The sequence below is a fragment of the Leopardus geoffroyi genome, chromosome E2 (genome assembly GCF_018350155.1).
Source record: "Leopardus geoffroyi isolate Oge1 chromosome E2, O.geoffroyi_Oge1_pat1.0, whole genome shotgun sequence".
In the NCBI taxonomy this organism is placed as follows: Eukaryota; Metazoa; Chordata; class Mammalia; order Carnivora; family Felidae; genus Leopardus; species Leopardus geoffroyi.
This window is the reverse complement of record NC_059335.1, coordinates 61,022,002-61,031,021: the sequence shown is the minus strand read 5'-3', so window position 1 is coordinate 61,031,021 and position 9,020 is coordinate 61,022,002. Positions and strand designations below refer to the sequence as shown.

The window sequence follows — 9,020 nt, the reverse complement described above, 5'->3', positions numbered from 1 at the left end:
AGGAAGCCAGGCTACCAGAGGGGACCTCGCAGGTAGGTCCAAAGATGTGGCGAACCGGGCCCTGGCGGGCACTCCCCAACCCGCACTGGTGCAGAGATCCTAGCTCCTAAGAATTGAGGTCCTACGGGACAGAGGAAGACTCTGCAGGGGGACAATCGCCCAGGCCCTCCTCGGCGGCCCCCGGGGAGAACAAGGTGCTGTGCGTGTGTGCACGTGCGTGTGGTGGGTGCATGAATGTATGTGTGCATACGTGGTGTGCATGTACGAGTACACGTATGTGCACATGGGGTGTGTGCACGCACGTGTGGTGTGTGCGAGTGCAGATGTAGTGTGCATGTGTGGTGTATAAGTACGTGCGTGTGTATGCCTGTGCGTGGCGCATGTGTGTGCATGTGTGTGAGCAGCTGCATTGCGTGGTGTGCAAGCTGAGTGTGCAAGCATCAGGTGAAACAAGACGGAACCGTCCCACTTCCTGCAGGACACCTCCGAGCCGCTCAAGTGTCGTGAGCTCCGTGTGCACCCCGCTGGGAAGTGCTGGGCCGGGAGGGGGGTGTGGGCTGAGGGTGCCCAGAAGAGCGGACGCGATGCCGCGCACGGGAAGGGCCCGGTGCCGCGTGCCAGCCGCGGCGAGGCAGGACTGCCACAGCAGGCGCCGCAGGCCAGACCGTCACCCCAAACGTGTAAACAACTCCGACTCAGGGAGAAAAACAGGCAATCGATGTTGACCCTTCACAAAAGAAGAAACCCGCCGGCCAGTAGACATAGGAGAAGATCAAGCCCAGCAGAGTGGCTGCGGTTAAAAAGACCAACGGAGGGAGCTGTCGTGAGGACGTGGGGCGGCTCCCCTGCTCACCCCGACCTGTCAGATTGCGGGCATCGCCTACGACCTGGGATGTAAACATACCTACAGACGGCCTTCGCTCCCCGGCCCCGTCAGCTCGTTCCTCCCCCACAGCCTCCCCCCCCCCACCCCGCCCATCCCCGGTCAGCTCATCCAGGCTGCTAGGACAAAACCACCACAGGCTGGGGGGCTTACAAACACCCCCTGGTTTCTCACAGTCCTGGACGCTGGAGCTCCAAGACCAGGGCACAGACGGCCGTCTTCTTGCTGTGTCCCCGCGGGGCACAAGGGGCAGGGGCTCCAATCCCATCACGAGGCTCCGCCCTCCTGACCTCATGGCCTCCCGACAGCATCACGCTGGGGGCTGGGTTCCACAGATGAATTTGGGGGACACGACACTCAGTGTGTCCCCCCACCTAGCAGAACATTAGTGTCCTCCGCCTCCTGGCTCTCCGTCCACCCCCACCTTTGCCGGGTCATAGCCTTTCAGACAGAAGTTTACCATAGCTGGGGGCGCGGGGGACTCCTCCTTCCTAAACCTGCACTCACTTCCACTGCTGTGACAAAGCGGGTGACAAAGCACCTGGGAAACCAGCTCAGGTCCCCATCTCTGACCAGGGATGAACAGGAAGAATGTAGACAGTCATGTCTTTCTGCCAATATGTTCTGGTTTTCTAAACACTTCTGCCGACCAAACCTCACCTGGGTCTCACCACACCCTAGCAAGATGAGCACCGGATTTTAATTACCCCCCTCGCCACCCCCATCACACTGTTGACAGCGGGTGAGACTCAGCAAAGCCTGTTGGAGCCGACAAAGCAAGAGGCAGGTGGCCTCAGGTGCACACCACAAGCTTAAACGGTAAGGAAATGTTACCTCCCCAAACGGAGTTCAGAAAAGGGCAGGATCCCGCTCGGGCTGATTCGATGGCTGCATGATGTCATCAGAGACTCATATTCCTTTCACGTCACCACCACTTCCCTGGGTCTGTCACGCTTCTGCACAGTTTGCAAGCAAACCTCTTTTGGTCCCAACCACCTTAATCAAGGATGGCGGTTTAGCAAACACCCGTGGTAGACAGAATGCCCCCCTGCAAAGCCAAGGGCAAAGTTGTTTGTTTTCTGGGGTAAAGCTCAGGCAAGTTGGCCCACAGCCCATCACTGAAGGCTCAGGCTCAGTCACCATTGTTCAGACACCCTGCATGGAGAGCACCCACCTGGACCACACTCGCGGGATTCAGGAAGAAGGAAACGCACTGCGGTCTGCACCATGCCCAACCAAGCTCCTGGCTCTGATCTCATGTCTCCTGCCAGCATCCTCGAAGGCAGGGCGGTCCAACACAAGGCCGGTAGCAAGATGGCCCAGCGACCCCCAGCATCACACCCAGACACGGGTCACTGGCATCGAGGAAGGTGGTCTGTCCTCCTACAGATCTTCCTCAAGAGGAGGAAGGATGGTCTCCTGAAGTGTCTCCTACTGGGTCAATGCCCATTTCCGAACCAATCGTTGAAGGGTAAGTGAAGGAAGGCCGGTGGGTGGGCAGACAACAGGGTACCCCACCGGCGAGCTGGCAAAGCCGAGGGCCAAGGCAGCAGCCCCTTCCGAGAGCCGACGTGAAGCAAGCATCCTCCCACCTCCTTCTCCAAGCGGGCATGGCCCCCGTTCCAGAAGGAAGCACGGAAGCAGCAGCCCTGGCTCGGGAACACAGGTCAGCATCTCCCCACGCGTCTTGCTCCTCCCTGCTGGTGACGAACGGCCACGGTGTCTAAAACAGGCCACCCTGGCGCTGGGGAGAGGGAGGGCGTCCACACGGCGGGCTCCTGGGAGGGGGTCTCAGCCCGGAGTCGTGTCCTTCTGCCGGCGGGGGCCCCGGCCCCGCCAGCTCAGCCGGTCTTTCCGGCTGTCCGCACGGGGGGCCCCAAAGCAGGCTGCAGCCCGCTCCAGCAGCCCCCTCACCAAGAAGTGCCCTGCACCACCTCGCTGTCCGGGCTCCCCGAGCCCCCTCCCACTAACTACCTAGGGAGAGGAGGAGGGGAGTGGGACGGAGAGGCGGAGGAGCCAGACCCCAGTGTGGCCCAAACCAAAGAAACCGGTGCCGCTCGGTGCCCGCCGGGCACCTGCCCGCTGCCTCACCGACAGTCGCCACCCCCTGGCTCTGGCCCGTCAGCCAAAGGCCGCCGACCTCACTTCCGGTCGTGTAAGCACCTCCCCCCCCCCCCACGTGGGGTGACTGATACACGCTGGGCCCAATGAGCATTAGGCCGCGTGCTCATGCAGGCAGTGCGCCTGCGCAGGAGCCACGCCCATCGTGAGCCCGGAAGCGCCGCAGCAGGTGGGGAAGGTAGGATCCCCGCACAGCGTCGACGCGGCCCGCGCGTTCTTTCCTCGTTCCTCGGGGACGAGCTGCCTTGTCTGGCAAGACTCTGCCATTAGGGTGAGCCGCTGCAGAGCCGAAGGAAGACCTGAGGGAAGGCCGGAGACAGGTGTCCTCCCAGAAGGTAGAGGGAGGGCGGCCGGGGGCAGGGAGGGGGCGCGAGCTCAGTGCCGCCCCTGGAGCAGGCTGCCAGCGGCAGGGACAGGGGCCAAGAGCCCGGGACCCGCAGCCCTGGTCCGACCGAGAGACACCCTCTGCACAGATAACCAGGCCGTCGGGACACCTGGCGTCCAGCCCCCACTGCATGGGCCCTAGGGTGTGAGCTGCATGCAGAATGGTGGGCAAGGGTCTGGGCACCCTTCTGGGACCTGGCAGGGGCACCATGGAGGCCGACTTCCCCTCCGTGTTCTGGCTTTCAGCTGGACAAACAGGCAGTGAGCAGCAGAAGCCGGCCGAATACCGCGCTTCCGTGATGGTGTTCCCAGGGTTACGCCATCCTCGCCTTCCCCTCCGGAGCTCCGTTCTTCCATCTGGGTCCTTTGGCCTCCGGCCTTCCCTCTGTCCTCACAGTCCCAGGGCCTCCAGAGCCTCTGAAGAGTGAGGCTGCACAGATGGACCTGAGCTGTGGTCTCTCCTCCCCAGTGTGAGCATCTTAGATCACAGGGCATCCGCCTCTCAAAATACTCTGGGGCCCCCTCATTGGTCGGAGGAAAGTCCAGTCCACATGTGCCCCCTGTGCCTGCCTGCAGGGGACATCACCGCCTCCACTGGTGTGGAGACTGCGCTCCAGCCTGTAGTCAGGCAGGGCCACATGGTTGGCTCTCCAGGGTACTCTGAGGGGAAGGCACTGTGTTCTCTCGCTCCCTCCCTAGCTGGTGTCCATTTAGAAGGTTAAGGTTCCAGATGGTGCAGCAACCCCCTCTGTCCTCTCTTGGGCCCTCCCCTGTCAGCTCAGTCCCTCCTCTGTGCTCTCCTAGGAAAGGAAAACCAAAACCATTTACGTCTTCATATTGAAGTCAGTGCTGTATTGACCAAGCCCTGGCCCTCATCCTCCAGGCACGTGGGAAGACCATGTTTTCCATACCTCCTCGCTGTTTGGGGGGCTGGGCAGAGCTCTGGGTGGGAAGGATGCCCTATAAAACCCTGAGCTAGAGGTGGTCGTGGCTCACGGTTTCCCCGGGACCTGTCCGGCCTCTCTGAAAACAGCTAGTTGGTGGGACCTTGTCTGCATCCAGAGAGCTAGCTGCAGAGGAGTCCAGGATTGGCTGTCTGCTTTCAGCCTGTCCAAGCGGGAAGCGGGTGGGATGCAGGTTGAGAGAGCAGATCTAACATGTTTGCCCAGAGTCCACCCTGGGACTGCTCGTAGCACACGCGTCCTTCCCTTCAGATCTGAACTGGCAAATACAGCAGGAGCTAAGCCCGCTCCGACCAAACCCAATGCAACTTCTGCGCCTGCAGGCTAGCAGACCCTCTCCCCAGCGAGCAGGACTTTGCACCCTGTTCTCCAGAGCGGACTGACCGCACTGGAAATGCCTGTGACCTGCCTCGTCTGCCTCAGAAATTCACCCGATACGCTTGCCCGGGGGCATGTGGCAGAGGGCTCATCGCTGAGGAACAGCTGTGGGGTCCGTACAGAAAGCTAAGTGTTTGGGAGAACGATAGAAGCAGAAGCAGACTGTCAGAGGGAAAGTGGGAAGGCTGTCAGCTGGGCTCCACCTCAGGGTTTCAGTGCTGGCTAAATACCAGAATCACCTGAGGATGAGAAAGTCACAAAGTCACTCCTACCAGACACATCCTGAGTCGGGCTCAGGATCTCCGAGGTGGGGCTGGGCTTCGGTCCCTGGGTGATCCCCAGGGGCTCGCTGTCCTGCCAGGGGCTGCCTTTCGGGCAGCGACAGGATGGGAGATGCAGACACACTCACGGGCAGGTGGCTCACGCATACACACACACACACACACACACACACACTCACGCGGGTATCCTGTGACAGCACGTAGTCACACAGGTAAGCCTGTGTGCAGCTGTCCCAGGAAGGGTGCGGGGATACTGAGGCCCTCGGAGTCAGGAACCAAGGGGACGTTTCGATTTCTGTCTTACAGTGCTGGTCGTTGGCTTTTGTTGTCTTGTTGTTGTAGGCACTTAAGCCCCATTGAACATTATTTTCGGGGTGCTTGGGGGGCTCAGAGGGTTGAACGTGCGATTCTTGGTTTCGGCTTAGGTCATGGTCTTGCAGTTCGTGAGTTCAAGCCCCGCATCAGCCTCTGCGCTGACAGCGTAGAGCCTGTTTGGGAGTCTCTCTCCCACTGGCGCTCTGCCCCTCCCCCACTTGCTCTCTATCTCCATCTCAAGATAAATTTAAAAACTTTTTAAAAATCATTATTTTTTAAATAAAAAGGATGCCTTCTCCAGACACTGCCGTCCCTCCAAGAAGGGGATTTCTGGCTAGCAATGACCTTGGAGCATTATTTGGGGGCAGACAGGCCCCCTCAGCCGCCCTCTGTGAGTTTTCCAACCCGGCCCCAGGACTAGGTGCTCATCATGCAAAGGGCAGTGTGCTCCTGGACAGGGTGTACAGATGACCAGCGGAGCTGTCCCCCCAAGACCTGTTCTGCTGACGGCCCTGAGCAGTCCCGTCTCACGGACGTGAACCTGTGCTGGGCTGGACCCTGGGGAGACGGCCCCTTCCTGGCAAACAGCTGGCACACGTCAAAATGGATGCTCTGGGGAGGAAGCCCGTCGGGGGAGGCTCGTTCCCGCCTCCTGCACCTGCCCCCCACACTGCAGCCTGACAGCCCACTGCTGTGCCCCATCCCAGTGCCACAGGCCACCTCTCTGGGTCACAGGTTTTAATCGTCTCTGAAGGGAGTGCGCTGGGCTATGGCCACCAGCCACCAGAGTCGCCTGGGGCTTACTATGAATTCGGAGTCCAAAGGCCCACCACCGGGGACAGTATGGAGCCATCAAATCTGCACGGACAAGCTCCTGGGGGCTCTGATGGCAGCCCTGAGGGAGCAGGGTCTGGCACAGGGGAGCCCTGGGGGCAGGAACGGCGGGCGGGGAGCAGTGCCTGGCCTGCGAGGGTGTTGGGAGGGGCCTTAAAAGTCCACCTTAAAAGTCCAACTCCCGAGCACCGGGAAGGCTGCCAAGACAGGGCGGAGGCAGCCTGAGCTCTCACACCGAGGCCCTCAGCACTCCCCCGTGGTTCACTTTTAATTGGATTTAATTATTTTCTATTTAATTGCATTTTTTTAAAGCTCTCCCCAGTGGTTTCTTGATCTGAGGATCTCTTCTTTCCTCTCTGGGCTGGAGGTTTGGCCTGGGTAGGGATAAAGGCATGGGGCCAGGGTGGCTGGGGGCCGTGGGCCCGCCGAGGCTCCCCCGGGACCTGGGAAAGGCCTCCTGGCAAGGGCACTAAAGATAGGAAGCGGGGTGGGAGGCCAGAGCTGGGGCTGACCCAAGTCCCTCCCTGGGCCAAGCAGACGTGCCCCCGGTGCCACCCACCTGCTGCAGGGTCGGGCTGCCCCCATCACTTACCTGGCCGGCTCCTCACCGTCCTCCCCCTCTCTGCCCCACAGCCTGGGGCACCTCCCTGTCACCGCCAGAATCCCATCCAGGGTCTTCTCGCCCCTCCACACAGAGGCCACACAGGTCCCCCCCGAACCTGCTTTTCCATGTGGTGGCGCCTGCCTCTCCCCTCCTCTCTTCCTGAGGCCGCCCACGGCCAGACATTCAGGAAATGCATGAGCTGCACAGACCCTGTCCCGGCACCAGGATACCCGTCCCCATCGCCCATCAAGTGTGGCTGCAGAGGATTTGCAGAAACCCCTCCTGCAAACCCCCAAGCCCATTTGGGCTCCTGACTTGCTTTAACCAATAGGATGTGGCAGGAGTGTTGTCATGTGAGGTTAGAGTCCGGGCCCTACGAGGCTGTGTGGCCACCACTTCACCTTCAGGCTGGGAGCCCCACCCTGAGGGAAGGAGGCTGGTCTGGCTCATGGAGGCCTCGGGGGCACACTGAGCGCCATCTGAGGCTTGTGAGTGAGGTCTCTGTGGGCTCTCCAGCCCCGAGACTCGTTGGCATAAGCAGCTGCAGGCATAAACCCAGGCAGGAGCAGACAACCCACAGTCACGAGAAACAAGAAATCACTATTGCTCAGAGCCACTGACATTCGGGTGTTTTGTTGTGCAGCAAGAGTTACCCGATAGTGGCCACAGCAGGCAGCACCTGGCTTTCCACACTTAGTTGGACGGCTCTCCGGCCCCAGCATGCCAGCCTCCCCCTCCCCCTGGCCCTCAGAACTCCGTGCAGACACTCGCTCACTCGTGGCTCTCTCGTAGCTCGTAGAGGAGATCTGATTCCCTTGTCCTCCTTCAACAGCTGCCATCGCCCCAGGATGGGGTTAAAGCTGCCTGGCTAACCCACATCAAAGGCCATACCCATCATGTCCCCATCCAGCCCCCCTCCGGCGCCCCCGCCTCTCCACTCCCTGCCCTGGCCTCCTCATGCTTGTTCTGCCCATGGAATGTTCTTCAGCGGCTTCTCCACGGAACAGACTCATCTTCCAAGACCCAAATGAATCCCCGTCTCCTCTGAGAAGATCTCCTAAGTCTCTGAGCACCCTGTGTCCCGCAGCCTAGCGCCCCGTCCTTGGAGCCCGCTCCCCTCCCTCAGTCCGCGTTGCGGCACTGTTCGTGTTCACCCTGCTCACTCCCTTGATCGCAGCCCCTGGCAGAAAGACGTGGCTGAGCCCCACTCTGCCTCAAAAACATACACAGCAGTCCTTTAATACGAGATGGGGAGAATGCATACGAATGAAGGGACTGGTTCCTTCCTGTGCCCCAGGGGATCACCTCTGCAGCTCCCAGGGTGAGCGCACCCCTACCTGGAACCTTACCTTAGATCAGGAGCTTGAGGGTGGACGAGGTGTTGATTGTGGTATTTCCCAAAGGCTGGCACAGCACCTGGGCACATGGCGCGACCTCTGTGAACAGGTGGGTGGATGGGTGGATGGGTGGGTTGATGAATACATGTGTGTCCAAAGTAGAGGCTTCACTTCCTAAGTTGGTAAACTTTCCACCACAAAGTTCCAGCACCCAGTCTTGGGCAGAGCGATTTCAGCCGTGTGCGCCTTCTGCCGTGTGTGCCCAAGACACAAAAGGGAGGAGTTGACACCAGTTCTGCAAATCTCTCCTCCCCTTGACACAGGAAGAGCAACTTAGTCCTGGTTCCCTACTTGGGTTTAGGACCTACACTGGACCACTCTGGGCCAAGCCCTTTCCCTGGGACAACCTCTCTGCATGTTCCCTCCAGTGTGCACTGCCTCTTCTGGGCATTCCTGCCATTAAATGCTCTGGGAATGGCTGAGCCACTCGAAGGAGTGAAGCCTGGGGCTGGGGCTGGGCAATTAAAGGGCCGCTCAAGCCACTTAGTCTCAGGGAAATCGTTGGCCATGTTGAGGGCAAGGCCCTGGGTAGAAGCGGGGTCACTGCACTTTGGTGTCTGTCTGCACTCTGTTCTCTGCCTAGACTTGCAGGCGGCCAGGCTACTGCAGGGGTCACAGGATCGGCAAAGGACACGGGCCCTAGACGTTCACTCCTCCCTGTGGGAAGCTCACTGTGGGGTCCACTCTGAGGTCTTGGACAGAATCCAAATTAGGAGAGAGAAAGGCACTTTCTGGTCTCAGTCCTGCGGATCGCCTGTTCCGGAACGTTGCACAAGCCACTGTAACTTTCTGGACCTCAGTTTCCCATAAGCACCCGTACCTGGCCTCCCTCGCCCCATGCTTTTCCCAGTACTGTGTCCG

General features: G+C 60.0%; 1 long non-coding RNA gene across 1 annotated transcript; it reads left to right on the top strand.

Annotated features, from left to right (window-relative positions):
* The first annotated feature begins 3,172 nt into the window (after positions 1–3,172).
* LOC123578428 lies at positions 3,173–8,190 on the top strand. The gene is made up of 3 exons (XR_006702390.1): positions 3,173–3,339; positions 3,635–3,858; positions 7,595–8,190. It is a non-coding gene; the product is annotated as an uncharacterized LOC123578428 (long non-coding RNA).
* Positions 8,191–9,020: the final 830 nt, after the last annotated feature.